General features: G+C 38.1%; 1 protein-coding gene and 1 non-coding gene across 3 annotated transcripts in view; one reads left to right on the top strand and one right to left on the bottom strand.

The window, feature by feature from the left end:
• The window catches only part of DNAJB4 (DnaJ heat shock protein family (Hsp40) member B4), a 44,968-nt gene that overhangs the window by 4,800 nt on the left and 19,822 nt on the right, over window positions 1-20,346 (top strand). The gene's annotated exons all lie outside the window — the stretch shown is intronic.
• Window positions 16,635-16,737, bottom strand: LOC120248648. The gene has a single exon (XR_005532639.1). It is a non-coding gene; the product is annotated as a U6 spliceosomal RNA (small nuclear RNA).

Below are 20,346 nucleotides of genomic sequence, written 5' to 3'. Positions count from 1 at the left end.
TTCATGCTATACTCTGTGTCATTTAACCAGGCCAGTATTTCCTCAGTATCACAGTCACAGCAGATTCAGGTTAGATGTGAAGAGTGAAGTGGCCACTTCAGATTAAATGTTCCAGGATATAGTTAGGGTGTTTGATCATTAAGCTCCTCATTGGTCTTAATGACTTTTATATCCTTCTGGCTGAGTGTCTAGAATTACGTTTTAGACTAAGGTATGAATGGAATTAGAACATATTTGTGTTTTAGAAGACAAAGTTGTTAACACAAATTGACTTTGGAACAATGTGGAGAAACAACAGCTTGACCAGTGTCTGAAACTGGAGGCAGCCCCAGATAGTGGAAAGGACTCAGGACTTCATCCCAGAGGATCTGTGTTCAAGTATGACCCCTGTGCCCTTTGGTAAGTCACATAACTTTTTCCCTTTACCAGCATACCAAAAAGAGGGCAATTTAATCTGTTTCTGAAAAGTAGCCAACAGTAAAGGGTAATAAAAAGTCTTAGGTAACTTCTGAAAGGGAAAACAGAAGTCACTATGTAAAAACATATCCTGTGTTATTAGAAATTTCTTCTCTGACTTGGTTGCCAAATTTGATAGTGTGTCCTAATTGAACGGCTGTAAGAAGACTGAAGAATACTAGGATATTGCTCATAATCATTGATTTGCCCTAAATCCAGCCTTCTATCATTCTTCTCATTCTCACTTATCCATAATTGCAGCATCCCCTTTTTGTCAAGTACACTTTCTACCTCTTTCATTTTACTGTTGCTGATTTTATCCATTTTTCCAGAAAATTCAAAGGGCCTCTTTGAATATATATAGTGTTTGGCTAGTTCAGAACTCTCTAGGGATTCTTTTTTTTTTTTTAATGTTTATTTATTTTTGATAGAGAAAGTACAAGTGGGGGAGGAGCAGAGGGTGGGGTATAGAGGATCCAAAGTGGGCTCTGCGCTAATAGCAGAGAGCATGATGCCAGTTCGAACTCACAGAGCCGTGAGATCAGGGCCTGAGCCGAAGTCAGATGCTTAACTGACTGAGCCACCTAGGAGCCCCTCAAATCTAAGAGTTCTTATTTGTTGTCATGCACTACATCATGGTAATAATAGCATAATGCCACTTATTGTTTATTTGGAATTCTCACTAGATTGTAAGGTCCATGACAGTAAGGACTATGTCTTTACTGCATAGCACACTCTAAAACATAGCAATAGCTACTAGTGGCTAGTACTATATACCTGGGTCCTGTTCTAAGTGCTCTACCTGTATTTAATTCATTTATTCTCACATGGCTCTATGAGATGCTATTAAAATCTCCATTTTGCTACAGTACAGGCAAGCTAACTAACTTGCTCAAGGTCACATATTAGTAAGTGTCAGTGATTTGAACCCAGGCAGTCTGAGTTGAGAGAATGGAAGAATCTATAAAAAGTCAAGTAATGGAATGTATCTCTTTGTAATTTCTATAATATGGTTCACAACTTAGTATTTCTTACTTGGATTTTAAAAATATGCATATGCATTTGTTTCTATTAAGACATATGGTGGGGCGCCTGGGTGGCTTGGTTAAGCGTCGACTTCAGCTCAGGTCATGATCTCATGGTTCGTGGGTTTGAGCCCCGCGTCGGGCTCTGTGCTGACAGCCAGCTCAGGGCCTGGAGCCTGCTTCAGATTCTGTATCTCCCTCTCTCTGACCCTCCCTTGTTCACTCTCTCTCTCTCCCTCTCTCTCTCTCTCTTTCTCTTTCTCTCAGAAATAAATAAAACATTAAAAATTAAAAAACATGGTGAAGTTCTTCATGGGAAGGCAGATCTTAATGTAAGGTAATAAAAACATTACAAAATCAAAGAATCCATGTATTTATAACATAATACAAGCTTGTTTTTCTAAATTATTAGTTGCATTGAACGGGTTAGTAATATGCCTCACTAAAGTATATATGGTGCTTTATAGGTGCCTGGGTAGCTCAGTCTGTTAAGCATCTGACTTTGGCTCAGGTCGTGATGTTATGGCTCACGAGTTTGAGCCCTGTAATCAGGCTTTCTGCTGTCAGCACAGAGCCCGCTTCTGCCCTCTGCCCCTCTCTCACTGGTGTTTCCTCCCCCTTCCTCTCCCTCTCCCAAATAAACTATAGTACTTTATGGTGTGTTTGTGTATGAGTGTCTGCATATATATACATATATATTTGGTATAACTAGTGTTACTTTTCAAATACATTGTTCAGGGGATTTATGTGTTTGTAATTCACATCACTAACTAGATTGTAAGCATCTTCAAGACAAGACTAGGATTGCTTAATTTTAATTTTCCCCCATATTACCACATAGCATCTATGATAGTGTTTGTACTATTTGTCTGCGTATTGGATTCCTCCACAAAATAGCCCCCCTCCCAAAAGAAGCATACTAAGAGTTTTAAAATCAGACTCTTGTGAGAACTGAGGGTAAAAGTCTTCATAGTTCAATCTTTTAGAACAATTAATGTTTGAGACAAAGGTTCTTTTTGAAAATAATATAAATTTTCTTTGCTCTTTAGGACCTCCTGCAGTGAAGGGGAAAGGCATATACTGTATGGGGGAAGAGGGAGGGGCTTGCTAAAGTACTTTACAAGGTTCTTCAAGTTTTATGAGAGAAGAACCATCCTTAACTGTATCATACAAAGGGCCTCTTTGAATATATATAGTGTTTGGCTAGTTGCACACATCTGTTGGTAGCCAGTGTGGAAGCAGGATCTGTCCCTTGACCAGGATCAAAGGAGATCTAGCATAGCATCATAAAATATATAAAAAATGGAATATCCATATTTAGTGAAAAAAATGTAGAGCTGACTGCCCTTGCTGATGAGCCATACTCCTCCCAGCTTCCCCTTACTTTAGGGATGATTCTAGATTGAAATTTGGAACTCCTGACAGTATCTGTCTTAAAAAACTGGCCTTTACCACCCAGTTCCTGAGTGATTTTAGTTAATTCTATAGCATGCATTCCTATAACATAATAAAGCTGGTATATAATACTGCAGAACATAATGTATAATAAAACTGCATAATGTGTAATACATATGGTTTCCTTTTTTGACCTATGAAAGTTTTTTAAAATTTTACTTTAATTACAGTATAGTTAACATACTGTTATATAAGTTCTCATAATTTACTTTGAATTGTCCCTCTACCTATTCCCTAAATGTATTTCCAAATCTGTGTCTGCAGCTACCTCCAAGACTCATCTTGTATGTTGCTTCAAAACCAAAATGTCTAAAGTAAATTCATATTTACTGTTCTTATTCTCCCTTTATCTTGTGGCCAAAACGTTTATTTTTTTCCTTCTCTACTTGGATCATATGTTTATACATCAGTTACTTTCACTTCTGTTACATTTATCTTTTTTCATTAAAACTTTAGCCAAATAAAGATCAAAATTAAAATTCATCTTTTTTCATGAACCTTGACCTGACTAACCAATTCCATTGATCATTTACTTAATTTAGTGTATTGGTTACAGGGAGCTTAACGTTTTTAAGCTGAGTCCCAACCCCTACTCCCAGAGACTGATTTAATTGGTCTCTTATCTGTATGTGTAACAACTTCTTAAGTTGGTCCTCAAAGTGCAGCCCACACTTGAGAACCACAGAAATATAACTGAAGCCTACATGCTCCATGACACTTTGCTTACTTTTGATGCCTTACAGTTCTCTAGTTTTTTCTCTAGTTTTCTAGAGAACTCAAGGTTTAGAAGCATTTTTCAATTTTCAAACCTTATTAATTTTTTGTTTCTCTAGGCTAGGCAGTGTTTTTTAAAACAAGGGTATGTTTGAGAAACACCCTACATCTGGGGTGTTTTTTTTTTTAAGATGTGCTTGGGGGGCGCTTGGGTGGCTCAGTTGGTTAAGCATCCAACCTCAGCTCAGGTCATGATCTCATGGTTCGTGGGTTCAAGCCCCGCATTGGCTCCGTGCTGATAGCTCAGAGCCTGGAGCCTGCTTCAGATTCTGTGTCACTGTCTCTCTGCTCCTCCCCTGCTCATGCTCGTTCTCGCCCTCAAAAATAAATAAAAACATTAAAAAAAAAAAAGGTGTAGATGTAGATGCTTGGGCCACATCTGGACCTAGTGAAACATGTGTCAGGAAATCTACATTTCTTTTTTTTAAATAAATTATCATAGTCCATTATTCCACTTGTCAGAATGAAAACTGCCCTATTATGCAAAAAGTATTTAATAAATGTGGAATTTAGCTTAATTAAATTTTGTTTCCCCTGCTATACCTAGTAAATGTTAACACAGAGATCTTGTTCTCTTCTGTCTGTGTAAGAGAGGGCTAGGACTAGATCTTGCTCTTTGGTTTATCCAGTATGGTGTTTGATGTTTTTATATTGGTAAAATCTTAATATCAAGTTGAATTGTTTGTTACCATATTAACCACTTTCTTGGAAAACTAGAATTCAACAAGTTATTGAATATGTGTTTATAAATGTTGGGGGCCTTTGAGGCTATATAACACGGAAGATTAGTTTCACTCAACTTTTCTTAGACTAGTAGACTTGAAAAGACCTTGAAGATCATCTAGTCTGTTTCCTTCATTTATGGTGGAGGAAATTGTGGCCCAGATTGCTTGAAAGCCATACACAAAGTGATAAGATTAATTGCAGAGCCAAGACTAGACTCCTAATCCCATGCTCTTTATTTCATCAACAAACTCTGTGAAGCACCAATGATTGGATTAAGTTTCAGTTGAAGGTTTTCTGCTTCTTAGATACAAAGGGAAGAATCTTTGCAGAACTAAAAACATCTTGATATTTGTAATGAGGACATCTACCTTTACTCACGTTTACATTTTGAGATAGATTATTGAAAGACAGGATCTTAGCTAAAGAAATCTTTAACTGAAAATGGGTGGGTTTGAGATGTAAAGCCCATTTGGTATACAGTTTTGTTGTTGTTTTTTAGTGGAACTTTGCTTCTCTCTCCTGACATTTCCATGTCTCTATTTATAGCCAGTGATCTCTTTGGAATTTGCCTTCTGATTCTGTTTCTTCTTTTATGTTGCTTCATATTAACTGATATTCTCACTTTGTTTTTGTTAAAATATATTTGAAAGGACTTGAAGGAATTAAAATTTTTAGAAGCATCTGAAATTATTTTTTGTTATTTACCATAAACCATTGTTATTTACCATAATCATAGTTTATAACAGGTCATCTAATTGCAGTACCTAATGATACAAGTACTAACTTTTCAAGATAGAATGGCAGTTTATTTTTTAAATTTAAAAGCATATGAAAACTACAATACATTTCTTTTATCAAAGACAGGTAATAAATACTTGGATTATTAACAACCTTGCTCTTTAATGATAATGTACTTTGATAAAAGTGGAGACCAAGAGATTTTTGCTTAGAGCCTTTAAAATGGTAAACTCCTTAGGAATGGTTTTGTTTACCTTTGTGATTAAAATAATACTGTCATCCATACGTGCTTATTTATTCACCTCAGGAAGAATGCTAGGCACTGTTCTAGGTGCTGGAGATACCTTAATGAACAAAACAGACAAATATGCTTACTTTAAGGGGGCTTATTCTAGCGAGTGAATGTTGAATGAAACCATGAATGACTGCAAAGACTCCATCTTTGGTTTCAGATAGTTCTTTTATGTCAGTCTAAAAAAGAATCATCTGGGGCACCTGGCTGGCTTGGTTGGTGGAGTTTGGACTCTTAATCTCAAAGTTGTAAGTTCACACACCACACTGGGTGTAGAGATTACCTAAAAATAAAATCTTAGAAAAAGAATAATCTGTAGTTTATTAGATAATGGGGTGAATTATTGGAATGGAAGAAGTTTAATGATCAGATCATTTATTCATTAAACATTTACTTCTTCTGAGTGTGAGTATGTAAAATTTTTTGAAATAATCACATAATTGCCAGTTATTGTCATCCGCATTCTCATTCAGTTGTTTTCTGTTTGCAGCCCTGAGTAAAGGCCTCAGTTGTTAGCCAGGCCACATTGAGAGAACTTCATCTCAAATCAAATACTTCTGAGTGCCTGTATCTATCCTAGCCAGAAACTCCATATTCACCAAAGTTCTAGTTGTTTCTTGTTTATTGTCTGTTCTTCATACCTGCGTGTGAGCTCCTTGTGTATTTTAGTTAGCACTGTATTCCAAGTGCATAAAATAACGTGCCACATAGTAAGTGTTGGTAAATATTAACCAATCAGTCCTTAAACACTCAAAATGCAATTAATTCCCTCTATATTCACTGTTACAATACATCTAGTCTTCATCCAAACAACTCAAAAAAGAAAAATGTTAATTCCAGTATGTTTAAGAGCTCTTATCACTTTAGCTTGTTTACTAATACACCTTACCTGTTCTAGTCTTTTCATATTTCCCTTTTCTTTCAATCTTTGTTACTTCCTGTCCTTAGTTTGCCAGTCACTTCAAGGATTCCCAACGCTTATTCCCCTTCTCTTTCAGTAGTGTCTACTCTTTAAACCCACAACTCTTTTTTTTTTTCTAATTTTAGAGAGAGTGTGTTCATGAGTGCAGGCAGAGGGAAAAAGAGAATCTCAAGCAAGCTCCATCCTCAGTGCGAAGCCCAATGTGGAGTGTGATCCCATGACCCTCGGATCATGACCTGAGTCTAAATCAAGACTTGGAAACAACAAGACTTTGAGCCACCCAGGCACCCCTAAATCTACAACTCTCTCTTTTTTTTTAAGTTTAAATATTTATTTTGAGAGAGCATGAGTTGGGAAGAGACAGAGAATCCTAAGCAAGCTTTGCACTGTCCATGTGGAGCCCAACACAGGGCTTGAACCCACAAACCACAAGATCATGACCTGAGCCGAAATCAAGTTAGATGCTTAACCAATTGAATCACCCAGGCACCCCTAAATCCATGACTCTTAATCACTTACAATACACATTTGAGTTAGTTGAGCTTCCAATCACTATTTGTTACCTAGGTGAAGTTATTTAACCTTGCCAAGTTTAACCTTTTTTGAGTTTGTTTGTTTATAAATGTTTTTATTTTTATTAAACTTTCATTTTATTATTATTAATTTTTCTTAAGTTATTTATTTGAGAGAAAGAGTGCAAGAAGGGGAAAGAGAGAATCCCAAGCAGGCTCCATATCAGTGCACAGCCCCATGTGGGGTTTGAACTCATGAACTGTGAGAACCTGAGTTGAAGTCAGATGCTTAACCAACTGTGCCACCCAGGTGCCCCTAAACTTTCTTTTTTTGTTGTTTATTTTGAGAATGTGTGTGCGTGCACATGCACATGCGTTGGGGAGGGCAGAGAGGGATTGAGAGAGAATCCCAAGCAGGTACCCCACTGTCAATGCAGAGTCCAATGTGAGGCTTGAAGTCATGCACCGTTAGATCATGACCTGAGCTGAAATCAAGAGTCAGACGCTTACCAACTGAGCCACCCAGGTGTCCCTTATATCTGTTTCTATTTTTAAATTAAACTGTGCCCAATGTGGGACTCAAACTCACCATCCCAAGATCAAGGGTCACATGCTCTACCCGCTGAGCCAGCCAGATGCCTGAATTTTACTTTGTTTTTGATACCCTAAGCATTGCTATGAAAATTAAAAATGAGGGGTGCCTGGGTAGCTCAGTTGGTTAAGTATCTGACTTCAGCTCAGGTCATGATCTCACAGTTCATGAGTTCAAGCTTCACATTGGGCTCTGCTTACGATTCTCTCCCTCTTTCTCTTTCCCCCTTTCTCTGCCCCAAATGTGTTCTCTCCTTCCCTCTCTTTCAAAATAAATAAAAGAAATCATTTCTCTAAAAAAAAAATTAAAAATGAGATTATTGTAACCCAATACCATTTCCCATAAGTAATGAAAACTAATGTTAAATAATAACCAAAAAATACAGGCATTGAGTGTGTCTAGGGCTAGTTGATTTAGCAGCTCAGCAATATATGAGATACCCATTGTTTTTTCATCTTTGCCATCCTCAGCATGTGTCTTAATGCTCCAGATGATTGCATAAATGTTGCCATGGTTCCCAGTGTTATGCAGTCATAACTGTAAAGTGAAAGAAGAAAGTTTCTTGTCTCTAAAAGCAAGGAAACCTTTCTACTACTCCCTTCCCATGGACACCAATTGGACTAACCTTGTGCTGACCAAAGCTGACTCACAGGCTTACTCTAGCAAGTAACATACTTGGTTTTGAATAACTAAGATTCATCTCCTGGGGATATAAATGAGAGGCCTCACATTCCTAGTAATAGTTATTACTACTGAATTTGTGAATCTTAGGACTCTGTCCTTGGATCTTTTTTCTTTTTTCTTTTTTTAATTTTTTTTTAATGTTTTATTTATTTCTAGGAGAGAGAGACAGTGCGAGCAGGGGAGGGTCTGAGAGAGAGGGAGACACAGAATCTGAAACAGGCTCCAGGCTCTGAGCTGGCAGTCAGCACAGAGCCCGGTGCGGGGCTCGAACCCACGAACCGCGAGATCATGACCTAAGCGAAAGTCGGACACTTAACCGACTAAGCCACCCAGGCGCCCCCTTGGATCTTTTTTCTATCTATATTAACTCTTGTATAATCTCTAGCCTTGAAGTTTTAAGGTCACCTCTACTCCCAGTGATTTATCTTCCATCTGGACTTCTTCTATGAATACTAGACTCCTATAACACTGTCAATTAGATACTGCCATTTGTAAGTTTAATAGGCATCTAAAATGTTGTATGTCCAATATTGAACTCCCCAACTCCCCACCCCTCAGTTCTCCTATCTTCCTATATTAGTCAATAGCAATTGCATTCTTTCAGTTTGTTGAAGCTAAAAAACCTTGTAGTCATTATTTATTTCTCTCATATCCCACATTTGATTCATCAGGAAGTCCTATTGACTCTACCTTTAAAATAAAGAACACTTTCACTGCTACATTATAGTTCAAACTATCTGAATTACTGCAATATATTCTTATTGGTCTTCCATCATTGCCCACCATCCTTTCTCCTCTTAACATAGAGGCCAAAGCAATCCTGTCATTCTGCATAAAATGCTCCAATGACTTGTCATCTTCCTTCAATATGAGCCAAAGTCTTTAGTGGCCTATAAGGCTCTACACCATCTAGCCACTTATTATTTCTCTGACCACATCCCTACCCAGTCATTCTGACACAGCAACATCTTGAAGATGCCTGGCATTCCCACACCTCCAGACTTGTACTTGATTTTTCCCTCTACATGGTATGTTCAACCCCCACAAATATACAGAGTTTTTACTCTGTCATAGTACAAATGTCAATTTCTCTGTGAAGCCATTTTTTGCCTAAAATTTTATTTCTTTAAAAATTTTTTAGGGGCGCCTGGGTGGCTTAGTCAGTTAAGCGTCCGACTTTCGCTTAGGTCATGATCTTGCGGTTTGTGGGTTCGAGCCCCGCGTCGGGCTCTGTGCTGACTGCCAGATCAGAGCCTGGAGCCTGTTTCAGTCTGTGACTCCCTCTCTCTCTGGCCCTCCCCTGCTCACACTGTCTCTCTCTCTCCTAGAAATAAAAAAAAAATTAAAAAAAAAAAAAACAACCTCTAAAAATTTTTTAATTTTCATTCATTTTTTTTTTAAATGTTTTATTTATTTCTAGGAGAGAGAGAGAGAGAGACAGTGTGAGCAGGGGAGGGTCAGAGAGAGAAGGAGTCACAGACTGAAACAGGCTCCAGGCTCTGAGCTGGCAGTCAGCACAGAGCCCGATGCGGGGCTCGAACCCACGAACCATGAGATCATGACCTAAGCGAAAGTCGGACGCTTAACCGACTAAGCCACCCAGGCGCCCCTAATTTTCATTCAGTTTTTGAGAGAGAGGGAAACACAGAATCTGAAGCAGGCTCCAGGCTCTGAGCTGTCAGTACAGTTCATACTGTATCCCCAGGTACCTAGAAAGATGCCTTGGCACATGGAAAGTTCTTAAAATGTTTGTAAAGATGGGTGCATGGGTGGCTCAGTGGTTGAGCATCAGTTGGTTTGGGCTCAGGTCATAATTAATTTCATGGTTTGGTTCAAGTTTGAGTGTCTCATCAGGCTCAGCCTGTCAGCACAGAGCCTGATTAGGATTTTCTATCTTTCTCTCCCATCCCCACTCACATGCTCTCTCTCAAAATAAACTTAAAACTTTTTTAAATTTAAAATGTTTGTAAAGAAATAAATATGCATTCATCATGATTTCTTGGTTTCGGCTGGGTCCAATTTACTAATCTTTTACTTGTTTCTGATCATTTGCCTTCCTGTTTCCATAACTGCTATTTTAGACCATCACCATTCTTATCAAATGCCCTTTTTTTCTTCTCAGCTCTTTAGTAGTGGATGTCCTTTTTAAAAAAAACTTTAGGGACACCAGGGTGGTTCAATCAGTTAAGCATCCATCTCTTGGTTTCAGCTCAGGTCATGATCTCATGGTTCATTAGTTTGAACCCTCCCTCAGGCTCTGCGCTGAGAGCATAGAACCTGCTTAGGATTCTCTCTCTCTGTCCCTCCCTCTTGCTCTCACTCTCGCGTCCTCTCTCTCTCTCTCTCCTCTCTCTCACTGCCCCTCCCCCATGGCGTATGTTCATGCGATCTCTTTCAAAAATAAATAAACTTAAATTTTTTTTAAAGAACATTGATACCATCTATGGGCTTCTTGATCTTCCTAGTCAGTCTTCTTGCCTTCAGGTTTATAAATTTATCCTTATTTTCTGTTAATCTCAGAGCCCACTTCTCATTTTGTTCAAATTTTATCTACTTTTACTCCTGGTACCAAACCTTCCTATCTTCTCTGAACCTTACCTAAGCAATCATTTCTTACACATTGTATTTTTATATATCTCATTTTCCTCTCTATTTTCTTCCTTTCTTGACCATCTTCAAACCTCCTTTATTCCTTCCCTTTTATAGAACTCTCTCTTTCCTCCAGATGATTTTCTAGAACTGTTTAAATTTACTATTTCATTTTCATATCCCTCTTGATCAATTCACTGGATTCTGGCTTTTGCTTTTCACTGCCTACAATTCCATCTATCTCCCTTATAGGATTGTTGTAAGAGATTAAATGAGATTCTGTGTGTTAAGCTTTTGGAGTAGGGCTTGCACATAGTTAATGCTTTTTGAGTGCTTACCATGAATACCTATAACTCTTGAAACTAAAATCATTCTCTTGTGGGTACTCCTCTATTACTTTTGACTTTCCTATATCCTTCATGAAATACTCCTCCTTGGGGCACCTGGGTGGCTCAGTTCGTTGAGCATCCAACTTTAGTTCAGGTCATGAACTCCCAGTTTGTGAGTTTGAGCCCCGCATTGGACTCTGTGCTGACAGCTCAGAGCCTGGAGCCTGCTTCGGATTCTGTGTCTCCCTCTCTCTCTGTTCCTCCCCCACTTGCACTCTGTCTCTGTGTCTCTCAAAAATAGAATATTTAAAAAAATTTTTTAAAAACCACTCATCCTTTTGGTTTTGGGACACCAATGGTACCATGATGCTTTCAGCTCCAAGTAGCAGAGTCTCTTTAACAGTAAGTCCAATGATGGGTGGATTCAGGATTGATTCAGAGATGTAACAACACTGTTGAGAACCCAGGCTCTTGCTCTTTACCTTCTACCATTCTCACTGTGTCACAGATGTTTACTTTCGGGGTTGTAAGGTAACAAGCATCATGTTTTCATTATCCAAAAGCAGAAAGGCAGTGCTAGGGTTTCTTCTGGGTATTTCTTTATAAGGAGGTGTGTCTGCCTAAATTTCCCCAGGGCATTTCTTTTACATCTCCTTGGCCACCCCTACACCAATCACTGGCAAAAGGAAATGTGATTACTATAATTGATTTATACTAACCATGAGTCATTCCCCAGGACTGGGGCCCAAACTCCGACCTTCCTTGAGTTTATTATTTTGGGAGAATGTAGATATCTGGTAAGCCAGAAAGAAGATAGGAATGGCTATTTGGTTCATGATCAGTGATATCTGCCATTCCATTCTTACCTGGCCTAGTTAGTCTCTGTTCCTTCTCAGTGTTTTTCATTATCTCCTCTTGAGTGATGTACCCCTTAAATGCTGTGCGTCCTAAAGCTGTCTTTGATTCTTCCAAAAATTATTCCTCCTTGGGCGCCTGGGTGGCTCAGTCGATTAAGCGATCAACTCTTGATTTTAGCTCAGGTCATGATCTTAAAGTTTGTGAGATTGAGCCCTGGATCAGGCTTCTCGCTGGAACTGGAGCCTGCTTAAGATTCTGTCTCTCCCTCTGTCCCCTTCTCCCCTCCCTCCCTCTTTCTTTCTCTCAAAAAAAAAAAAAAATTACTCCTTTAGACTTTAAAATACCACTTGTGTTATAATCTTTTCTAAAGCTTTATTTCCAACTAAGACCTTTTTTCCTAGCCCCGAGTTCAGAATATTCAACTTTGTCCTGGACATTTTCTTTCTTCCTTTCCTTCTTTCTTTCTTTCTTTCTTTCTTTCTTTCTTTCTTTCTTTCTTTCTTTCTTTCTCTTTCTTTCTTGCTTTTCTTTCTTTCTTTCTTTCTTTCTTTCTTTCTTTCTTTCTTTCTTTCTTCCTTTTCCTTCCTTCCTTCCTTCCTTCCTTCCTTCCTTTCTTTCTTTTTAATGTTTTATTTATTTCTGAGAGAGAGAGAGAGGCAGCATGAGCAGGGGATGGTCAGAGAGAAAGGGAGATACAAAATGTGAAGCAGGCTCCAGGCTCTGAGCTAGCTGTTAGCACAGGGCCCGACGCCGGGCTTGAACTCACCAACTGTGAGATCATGGCCTGAGCCGAAGTCGGCTGCTTAACCAGCTGACATTTTAATCCACATTCAATTCAATTAAATATTGTTGTACTAAGTTTTTGGGAGTCAAAAATTAAATAAACCTTTCCCTATATGATCTAACATTATAGTTGGGGAGTTAGCCAGAGAAAGGAGTTGTTACAACATAGATAATTACAAATGCAGTTTTAGCAAGCAATAAAATTTACCAAGTATGGAAGTAACATAGATGAAGGGGTCATTAATAGTGTGGTAGGCATATTCTAGGTGAAACTCATTTTTCCCTTCAACTGTACTCTTCCTATATTCTATACTTTCATTAGTAGTCCAACTGAGCACACTTCGTTAAGTCTAGAAACAGACTAGGCAATCTAAAATCGTTCCAAATCCCCAAGTATAGTTGGTTGGCAAATTGCACACATTTTACCTTTTTATTACTTAAATTTACCCCCTTGTATTGTATACTATAGTCATTATACTTTGTGTCCTTGTAATTTCTCATTTCATAATTATTTACTCAGTAAAAGTTAATTGAATAGCAATATATTATAAGTAAGGCTTTATACTAGAAAAAGAAAGTTGTAGGAAAAAAAGTCACAACCCTGTGGGTAAGGCATAACCAAAGAGATGGTTATACTATTGTGATAAGTGATAGAGTGGAGATACTGGGGAACATATGGGAACTGGAGGTCAGGAGAACCTAATCCAAGCTGGGGCTCATGTTTGCCCAACCAGAGGCTGAGTCTTAAAGCAGTAGTAAACTCCGTGCAGACGGGGAAGAGTGGAATACACCCACATTGTTTTCCTTTATATATACTAAAGAAATATCCCTTCAGAGACATTACTTTGGGTGACTGGACTTAATGTTGCTGTTGCTCAAATATAGTTTTTTAACTGATCATCACTAATTTAGAAGATTATCAGTAATAGTATATCATTATACAGTTGATCCTTCATAATTCACCAATTCTATACTTTCATATTTGCTCTCACTAGAATGTATTTGTAACCCTGAAATCAGAATTCGAGATGCTTTCCTGGTCATTTGCAGACATATGCATAGGCAGAGCAGCAAAAAAAGATTACCTATCTATCTATCTATCTATCTATCTATCTATCTATCTATCTGAATCCTGTGTTCCCAGTTGAGGTCCAAACAAAGCAGTGCTTAGACTTATTTCAGCTCTCATTAAGAAGTCTTTGTGATCTAGTTAGAGTATTTTTGCATTTTTATGTTTTTTGTTGGTGATTTCACTGTTTAAAGTAATATTTCAGCGTAGGGCTGAATTGCTGTCTAATCCTTGTCTTGTCCTGGGCACAAGATGGCTATGATGTGAGAGAGAATACATGTGTTAGATAAGATTCATACAAGTTATAGTACCATTGGCCACGAGTTCAATATTCCATTAAATGAGGTGTCTAAACAGAAACATGCATAAAACAAGATTATGTATTGACGACTTGACTTAACTCTACCATTTCACTTGTATTCGCTAATTAGTATTATTTGCTAATTAGTATTAGTATTCACAAATTAGTATTCGCTAATTTAGCATCCATGACAACTTTATAGAACATAACTGTAGCAAATAATGAGAATCAACTACTGTGCAGGTAAATTTGACTTTGGGAGACAGCCAAAGTGATTTATGGCCAGGAGAGATGGGTTAGATGAAGATTGTTAAACTGGCCAATATAGAGGTATGATGATTAAAGTCTTTGTCAACCTCTTAAAACATATTCCCCTTTTTGCTAAACAAATAGCTTACCTCACCACGCTAAATACTCTAAATATATTCCCCTTAGCAGATATGCCCAGGTTGAGAATTAATACACACAAATTTTATTTTATCATCAGCCAGGCTCTGTTTATAGTGAAAACTATAGTTTTTTAAATTTTTTTTATGTTTACTAATTTTTGAGAGAAGGAGAGAGGGAGCACGAGCCAGGGAGGAGCAGAGAGAGAGAATCCAAGCAGGCTCTGCACTTTAAGCATCGAGCCCGATATGGGGCTCAAACCCACAAACCATGAGATCATGACCTAAGCTGAATGCAAGAGTTGCATACTTAACTGACTGAGCCACCCAGGCACCCCAAAACTAGGTTTTTAACAGTTTGTTAGATATAATAAAATTTTACTATAGTGCATATTTAGACTTCCCTTTCCCTCTAGTCAAGAATAATTCATGTAAAACAGGAGTTGGCAAACGTTTTTGTTAAAGGCAAAACATTTACTTTTTTAGGTTTTGTGGGCCATAGTCTCTGCTGCTACCCCTCAACTCTTCCACCATATAGTGAAAGCAGCAATAGACATTAGGTACTATTTTACATATTTGTATTGTAAACTCCCAAGGTCAGGGATCATGCCTTCTACTGTTTTATATACTTCATGGCATATAACATAGGAGGGCCTCAATAACTGTTGCTTTGACTCCCTAAGTAGATAATAAAAAGACTACATTTTAAAATATTAAAGAGCCAAAAATTAAACGCCATCCATTAAAACAAATTTTTTAATATATATTTATTTTTAAGACACACAGAGACAGAGCATGAGCAGGGGAAGGGCAGAGAGAGGGAGACACAGAATCCGAAGTAGGCCCTAGGCTCTGAGCGGTCAGCATAGAACCTGATGCGAGATTTGAACCCACGAACTGCGAGATCATGACCTGAGCTGAAGTCAGCCGCCCAATCGACTTAGCCACTCAGGTGCCCCAGACACCATCCATTTAAACTTCAGTTATTCTTGAATCCCATTTTTTCTCTTTAAATGTCCTTCTTTAAGCAATTACAGTAGTTCGGGCTCATTTTATTTGGAATTAGGCAGTGGCCTAATTTTATAGTAGTTGTTGAATACTATAGAATATATTGGCTTATTTTATACATTTCCTAATACTTAATATTTGCAATAAAGTCCTCGAATCATGGTTGAATCATAGTAGCAGTGGTTTAATTTTGACTTACTGGATATGACATATTATAAAGATACTTAATAGTTTGGGTTAGGTACTGATTTAAATTGAAAGAAGTAATTTGAGTTATAAACATTTGGAGAGCTAAACAAACTTGCTGGATAATCAGTTTATTGCAGTCTTGGCTAAGATTCTGACAGTTCAGTGAAATAGCAGCCTGTAATCTCTCCCTCTCTTCTGTGCTCCAGACTTTTTTTATTTGTGCTATTTGTCTTCTTCTGAAGAGCTGTTGGTTTCACTGTGGCTACACTACAACTACCCTTTCTCTAGCCAGCCAATTAAGTTTTCCATGGGATTCTGATACCTTCTCTGACTTCTTACAAGAGGAGAAACTTTAGAAAAGAATAAAGTGAAAATCATATAAATTCCTCATTTCCTAGGGTTGCTTTTACTTTCAACACTGTAAAAGTATACACTAAGTAAGCATGTATAAATGGAGCCATTCCCTCTATTTCACTCTTAATGTAAAGTATTATTTAAAAAAAATACAAGCATGTTTTTCTTAAAGATAAAAAATGGCAGTGCCTGGGTGGCTCAGTTTGTTGAGCATCTGACTTTGTCTAAGGTCATGATCTCATGACCTTTCTCTTCCCCTCCCCCGCTCTCTCTCTGCCTCCAAAATATAATAAACATTCAAAAATTTTTTTAAGATAAAAAGTAATGGAATACTATGGGGGTGCCTGGGTGGCTCAGTTGGCTAAGTGTCCAACTTCAGCTTAGGTCATAATATCATGGTTTGTGAATTCAAGGCCCATGTCCATTTAAAAAAAAAACCAGAATACTATTTTTCTACATTAATGAGGTAAAAGTGACAAAATTGTAAGATATTTAGGGTGCACACTGTGATAATTTGATATAGGTCTGCATTGTAAAAGGATTCCTCCTCTCTAGTTAATCCACAAATCCATCGCCTCACATATTTACCTCTTAAGATAATAAATGCTTCACAAATTTGCATGTCATCCTTGCACATGGGCCATGCTAATCTTTCATTGCTATTCCAATTACAGTATAGGTGTTGAACTGAGCACTTGGATACTATTTTTTTTTTTTTAATTTTTATTTTATTTCTAGGAGAGAGAGAGAGAGAGACAGCATGAGCAGGGGAGGGTCAGAGAGAGAGAGAGGGAGACACAGACTCTGAAATAGGCTCCAGGCTCCGAGCTGGCAGTCAGCACAGAGCCCGACGCGGGGCTCGAACCCATGAACCGCGAGATCATGACCTAAGCGAAAGTCGGACGCTCAACCTACTAAGCCACCCAGGCGCCCCACTTGGATACTATTTTATAAGTCATAACGGACTTTTCTTTAGAGTACATCTGTTAAGGTTTTATTTCCCCTAAATGTGCAGGTGAGAGATGTGTATATGTGATATATTTAAGTTCACAGGTTGAGGTTTCTGCAACACTGGATCATAGCACTGGTCATTAGTAGGAACCTCTGAATCTACACTGGCTAATACAGTGGCCACTAGCCACTGAAGCTAAGGGCCTGGAATGTGGCTATCTGAACTGAGATGTGGAAGTGTAAAATTAACACTAAATTCTGAAGACTTAGTACCAAAAAAAGAATGTGAAAGATCTTATTATTTTCATATTGATTACATGTCACAATGACAATGTCTTGGATTTACTGGGTTAAATAAAATACATTATAAAAATTTCACTTTTCACTTTTATTAAAATGTGGTTTCTAGAAATGTTTACATTACATGTGTGGCTTCCATGTGTAGCTCACTTTATATTTCTGTTGGATAGCATTACTATAGATGATATGATCTTCTTTTTTCAATGTTTATTTATTTTGAGAGAGAGAGCACGCTGTGAGCACATGGGTGTAGGAGGGGCAAAAAGAGAGGGAGAGAGTATTCCAAAAAGGCCCCACCTTGTCAGTGCAGAGCCCCACATGGGGCTCTGTCCCACAACCATGGGATCATGACCTGAGCCAAATCAAGAGTTGGATAGCCAACCAACCACCCAGACACGCTGGTACAATCTTTAAACACAAAGTCGTAGCATCAAATATCAATTTATAAGATCAAATTATAATAACCTAGAATTCTATAGTTTTTTGATTCTCTGATTCAGTATTGAAAAGTAATGTAGAGAACACTTTAACTGATTCCAAACTGCTAGGAGAGTATGAGATTAGCTCGCTTTATGTTCACTAGTCCTCTAGTAAAGCTTTTTAGTGACTTCTTATCAAAGAGGGTTAGAAGGGCAAGTTGTTACTGGGCTATTTTATTAGGATACTTTTTTTTCTTTAAATAAGGAAAGCTCTATGAGGAGGAGGTGTTTTTTTGAGGAGACCCCATGCACAACTTGGGACTCGAACTTACAACCCCAAGATCAAGAGTCACTTATTCTACCAACTGAGCCAGCTAAGCACTCCTAGGATACACTTTAATACCATCATAGGATAAAATCAGTCCTATACTCCCAAGAAAAGGAAAAAGTATTTAAGTTTATATTTATTTAAATAATCTCTACGCCCAATGTTTAACTTGAACTCACAACCCTGAGATCAAGAGTTGAATGTTCTTCCAACTGAGCCAACTAGGCTTTCCAGGAAATTATTATTATTGTTATTATTAAAAATTTTTTTTATGTCTATTTATTTTTGAGTGACAGAGCACACGCAGGGGAGGGGCAGAGAGAGAGAGGGAGACCCAGATTCAGAAGCAGGCTCTAGGCTCTGAGCTGTCAGCACAGAGCCTGATGAGGGCTTGAACTCATGAACTGAGAGATCATGACCTGAAGCAAAGTCAGAAGCTCAACTGACTGAGCCACCCAGGCACTCCTGTTGTTATAATTATTATCATTATTACGATTTATTTTTTTTTTTTAGAGAGAGAGAGTGCAAGTTGGGGAGAGGGAAGAGAGAATCTTAAGCATGCTCCACGCTCAGCATAGAGCCTAACACGGGGCTCAAACCCACAACCCTGGGATCATGATCTGAGCTGAAATCCAGAGTCAGACACTCAACCAACTGACCCCACCTAGGTGCCTTATTTTATTTTATTTTTTTAAGTAGACTTCACACCCAGCGCAGAGTCCAGCATGGGGCTTAAACTCACAACCCAGAAATCAAAAGTCAGTGCTTAACCAACTGAACCACTCAGGCACCCCAGAAATCAATTTTTAAAAAAGAAAATATTTCTGATTCAGATAACTCTAGTAATTTTTATAAACTTTAAAAAATATTTGTTTATATATTTTGAGAGAAAGAGAATGTGAGTGAAAACAAGGGAGTGGGATAAAGAGCAAGAGGGAGAGAATAAGAGAATACTATGCAGGCTTCGTGCTGTCAGCACAGAGCCCCTTGCTAGGCTCAGTCCCATGAATCATGAGATCATGACATGAGCCAAAGTCAAGTGCCAGACATTCAGCCAACTGAGCCACCTAGGTGCCCTGATTTTTATAAACTTCTTAAAGCAGTTTTGTGCTATCTTACTATTTTTAATGTTTACTTTTTTTTTTTTTTTTACAAATAGTTTATTGTTAATGTTTACTTTTGAGAGAGAGAGAGAGAATGCTGGAGAAGGGCAGCAGAGAGAAAGGGGGACAGAAGATCTGAAGCAGGCTCCACGTTGAAGGAGAGAGCCTAATATCGGGGTCAAACCCATGAACCATGAGATCATGACCCGAGCCAAAGTTGGATACTTAACCAAGGTGCCACCCAGGTGCCCCCAATTTTTTTTTTTGTTTTAATTTATTTTTGAGAAAGAGAGAGAGACAGCATGAGTGAGGGACGAGCAGACAGAGGGAGAGACACAGATTCTGAAGCAGGCTCTAGGCTCTGAGCTGTCAGTGCAGAGCCCGACACGGAGTTCAGACTCAGGACTGTGAGATCATGACCTAAGCCAAAGTCAAATGCCCAACCAACTTAGCCACCCAGGTGTCACCCCCCCCCCCATGATTTTATTTTTGAGTAATCTCTTTACCCAACATGGTGCTCAAACTGAAACCCTGAGATCCAGAGTCATACACTCTGCCGACTGAGCCAGCCAGGCACCACAGTACTTTGAAGTTTTTAAAATTTTGTCGCAAATCATTTGTTTTGTAAAGACTATTAAGTCAACAAAATGTAGAATAAAATAAAGTGTGTATATTCTATTATAGTACTTCCTGAAGGAAAAGTATTGTAAAATAAAGCAATGGCACAGTATAAAACTTGAAATCATTGGGAATTACTAATATACTATACTGATAAAGTGCTGGGAAGTTCTGGTGGTAAAGATAGTAGTCCAGGAAGAATTATGATTCATAAAGCTCCTCTTGTTATTTTTTTAGGTTAGCTTGACATCTTTTACTGGTGCTCTTGAAACTTACAAATATTAATGAAACTTTGTTGAGAACAGTGCTCCTTAAGAGAACCAAGAAAGTAATTTCATTAGCTTCAAAGTAAATTGATACTTAAGAAATGACAAATAGCAAATATCTTTTTTTTTTTTTAAGTTTGTTTTAGGGTACCTGGCTGGCTCAGTCAGTAGCCTGCAATTCTTCGTCTTAGGGTGGTGAGTTCGAGCCCCACATTAGGCATACTGTTTACTTAAAAAAAATAAATAAGTAAAGTTTGTTTCAAAGACCTAATGAATTGGCACTTTTTTTAAAAGTTTATTTATTTATTTTGAGAGAGAG

Source organism: Hyaena hyaena, unplaced genomic scaffold, assembly GCF_003009895.1.
Source record: "Hyaena hyaena isolate Hyena2069 unplaced genomic scaffold, ASM300989v1 scaffold_601, whole genome shotgun sequence".
Taxonomy (NCBI): domain Eukaryota; kingdom Metazoa; phylum Chordata; class Mammalia; order Carnivora; family Hyaenidae; genus Hyaena; species Hyaena hyaena.
This window is presented reverse-complemented; position numbering and strand designations above follow the sequence as displayed.